The following is a 3,704-nucleotide window of genomic DNA, read 5'->3' on the forward strand; positions in this document are numbered from 1 at the left end:
TTTCGTACCGATACGTCCAACCCGAATTAATAAATAAATGTCGTTAAGTGATTTGAAGAAGTTAGCTTGAGTTTTTAGGCCGTCGATCCATGTGAAACACCCGCTGACACTTCAATCGACTTTTGGCCAGCATCCGTGTCGTATATCAGCACCATATTCTGAAAATAACTTTTCAGTATCCTGCACAAGTAATCCGGAACTCTCAATCGGTGCAGGGAATCAGCAATAGTTGCCCAGCTAGCGTTAATAAACGCATTTTTACCCTTACAGAAACCATACTGGTTGCTAGATAGGCCACCAGCACACTTTGTATAAGCCAACAATCTATTCAGGATAACCCTCTTCAGCAGCTTTCCAGCTGTGTCGAGTATAGGGAAATTAGTCTATATGCCGAAGAGTCTCCCGGCTTGTACGGTTGAAGACGTGCCAACTCTCGATGGCGAACGCAGTTTTTATTGCTGTTAGCTTCAAGCTAAAAAGAATATAGAAGAGTATTTTTATGATACGTTACTTAAAATTTTGGTAAGCCAACTAATGGAACGAGTTGTGAGCGATTGAAGCAACCTGATGTCACCACTGCATACGCGCAGCATCTCAAGGCAGTGTTGTCGGAAGAGGGTGAACTCGATGGGCTTCAGCGGACGATGGAAACCAACCAGCCCCCACCTTGAGGGAAGTTAAGGATGCCATTCAACAGCTAAAGACCAATAAACCAGCTAGTAAGGATGGTATCAGAGCTGATCTCATCAAGACGGGCCCGGAAAAGCTAGCCACTTGCATGCACAAACTGATAGTCAGAATCTGGGAAACCGAACAGCTACCGGAGGAGTGGAAGGAAGGGGTTATATGCCCCATCTACAAGAAAGGCGACAAGCTGGAGTGTGAGAACTTTCGAGCGATCACCATCCGGCATTAACGCCTACAAAGTGATATCATCATTAGTGAATGAGTTCGTGGGAAGTTATCAAGCAGGATTCGTTGACGGCCGCTCGACAACGGACCAGATCCTTACTGTACGGCAAATCCTTCAAAAATGCCGTGAATACCAGGGCCCAAATCACCATCTGTTCGTTGATTTCCAGGCGGCATACGAAAATTATGAACGAGAACAGCTTCGCTGGAAGCTTACAAGACTGATCAAAGCAACGGTGGATGGTGTGCAAAACTGTGTGAAGAATTCGGGCGAACACTCCAGTTCGTTCGAATCACGCCGAGGACTAAGACAAAGTGATGGACTTTCGTGCCTGTTGTTCAACATTGTGCTAGAAGGTGTCATGCGGAGAGTCGGGTGTAACAGCCGGGGTACGATTTTCAACAGATCCAGTCAATTTATTTGTTTCGCAAATGACATGGACATTGTCGGTCGGACATTTGCAAAGGTGGCAACGTGCAGCAACAAAAGTTGGACTGGTGGTGTCGTCAAAGACAAAGTACATGCTTGTGGGCGGAACCGAGCGTGACAGGGCCCGCCTGGGAAGCCGTGTTACGATAGACGGGGATTCCTTCGAGTTGGCCGAGGAATTCGTCTACCTCGGATTCTTGCAAACGGCTGATAACAATGTTAGTCGTGAAACACGAAGGCGCATCATCTGTGGAAGTCGGGCCTACTACGGGCTCCAAAAGAAACTGCGGTCAAAAAATATTCGCCACCGCACCAAATATGTCATGTACAAGACGCTGATAAGACCGATCATCCTCTACGGACATGAAACATGGACAATGCTCGAGGAGGGCTCGCAAGCACTCGGAGTATTCGAGAGACGGGTGCTTAGGACCATCTTTGGCGGCGTGCAAGAAGACGGTGTGTGGCGGCGATGAATGAACCACGAGCTCGCCCAGCTCATAATGGCCATTTCCGTCCGGAATCCGATTTCCCTTATCGGATCGAAACCCAATTCAAGAAGCATTGTTTTGCTTCAACGAATCAACGATGGAATTATAAAAAACCTTTCATTGGTTTATTTCGACCTTCTGAAGGAGACCACATTCCAGACGGAATTAAAGAGAATAAAACAAATTTGGTAAAAACTATAAGATTTACACATTCCTTCGTTTAAAAATTAACGCATCAGTTGGTTTAAAAACTGTAGCTTCTACTAGTTGGAATATCGCAGTCGGTGCCGCTTTATTCTCGATCGTATATTCGCCGTCATCCTCTTTTGTAATACGAAAGTTTTCACTATATTGTCCGGCGACCTACTCGAAATGAGTTTTCTGTTTTGTAGAAGCGAGCGTTGTCATATGGGGGCATCAAGTTACTGTTAACGAAAAGGAGATTTATTACTGTCGATTGATAGACACGGACCTTTTCATATGCGTGTATTACAATTGAAGCTTACCTGTTAATAGGACGATAATTTATGACTCGGTGTTGAATGAATGATGAATGGCTTGGTTTTCCGTGAGCTCAGGAAGGACGGACTTTTTAGGAACCTGGTTTGTAAACCACTACTGCTGGCGAGATGCTTGGAGAACACTTCCAGTTACAGTAATGGTGTTCATTACTTTGCCAACCATCTGTTGTTTACAGAAAGAAGGATATTTTTCATTGAGAAAGAACAAAGGGCGCTTATACATCTAGACCAACATTTGAAAAGGGCGTAGCAGCCATAATCAAATCTTTCTGATTCTTCGTCTACACATAAAGCTATATATGTGGACGAAGAATCAGAAGGAATAAAATTTGACTGTTACGCCCTTTTCAAATGTTGGTCTAGAAATATCAAAGCTTACCTGTTAATAGAATGTCGGTTACTAACTTGGTGTTCCGAAGTGATCTCGGAAGGAGCTACTGGATAGTCAACCGGTGCTGCTGTTTTTGTAGGGTACAGTAATAGTCCAGACAAATTTGCCTACTTCCTGATGTGTAGTGTCAAGACCTGTCCGAAAATAATGAAGATATGAATGAATAAATGGTAGGTAGATATTTAATGAAACAAATTTTACTTACCGAACTCCACAAGCGTTTCTCCCTTTCGACTCTACCTCTGCACCTGCGCCAATTCCTCAACCGTGAATAAGTGTGCCGACATCTCAACAGCTCGCTGCTAGGCACATCGTTCCTAAAGAGCTTCCCATCTTTTCGGGTTATCCTGTCGAATGGCCGTTGTTCTTGAGTTATTTCCAGAACACCATCCAGTTACGTGGGTTTTCTCACGAAGAAAATTTAATGCGTCTGCAGTGGAGTCTCAAAGGAAACGCCCTGGAAGCCGTCCAAAGTTTACTGCTGGAGATGGAGCCCTCATCGGTTCCTATGATCGTCTCGATACTCCAGACGCGATTATTAGACGCGCGCTGTACGGTCGTCTCGATCTAATAATCAACTCGCTACTGCAGAAAGTACGCGCTACTCCAGCCCCAAAACCGGACAGGCTGGAGTATCTGATATCGTTCGGCCTAGCATGCCAAAACCGTTGCGGTCATCTGCGTGCATCTGGACAACAGGCCCACTTTTCCAATCCTGCTTTGCTGCAGGAGTTAGTCAGCAAGTTTCCAGCGAGCATCAAGCTGGATTGGGCGCCTTTCAAACAAACGTGCCCTGCGTCGACCTTGGCACATTTGGCAATTATATGGCGCAGCTGGTTGTTGCTGCAAGTGACGTCACTCCCTACCGTGTGTGACCGAAATCCGTACAGCACCGAAATCCGTCCACGTCATGGGATATCAATAAATTGAAAGGGGCTTAAAGATAATTAATGTAGAAA

The 3,704-nt window shown here is 45.3% G+C and overlaps 1 long non-coding RNA gene across 2 annotated transcripts; it reads right to left on the minus strand.

Moving 5' to 3' along the window:
- Positions 1-1,766: 1,766 nt before the first annotated feature.
- Positions 1,767-3,342, minus strand: LOC134214872 (uncharacterized). 2 transcript variants are annotated; one of them, XR_009979956.1, is made up of 4 exons: positions 3,225-3,342; positions 2,734-2,852; positions 2,340-2,517; positions 1,767-2,258 (listed from the first exon to the last, which is right to left on the minus strand). It is a non-coding gene; the product is annotated as an uncharacterized LOC134214872 (long non-coding RNA). The 2 variants fall into 2 exon arrangements; XR_009979957.1 differs by lacking the exon at positions 3,225-3,342 and having other exon boundaries at positions 1,768-2,258; positions 2,340-2,504; positions 2,734-2,770.
- Between the last annotated feature and the right edge of the window lie 362 nt (positions 3,343-3,704).

This window comes from Armigeres subalbatus, chromosome 1, assembly GCF_024139115.2.
Source record: "Armigeres subalbatus isolate Guangzhou_Male chromosome 1, GZ_Asu_2, whole genome shotgun sequence".
Classification (NCBI taxonomy): domain Eukaryota; kingdom Metazoa; phylum Arthropoda; class Insecta; order Diptera; family Culicidae; genus Armigeres; species Armigeres subalbatus.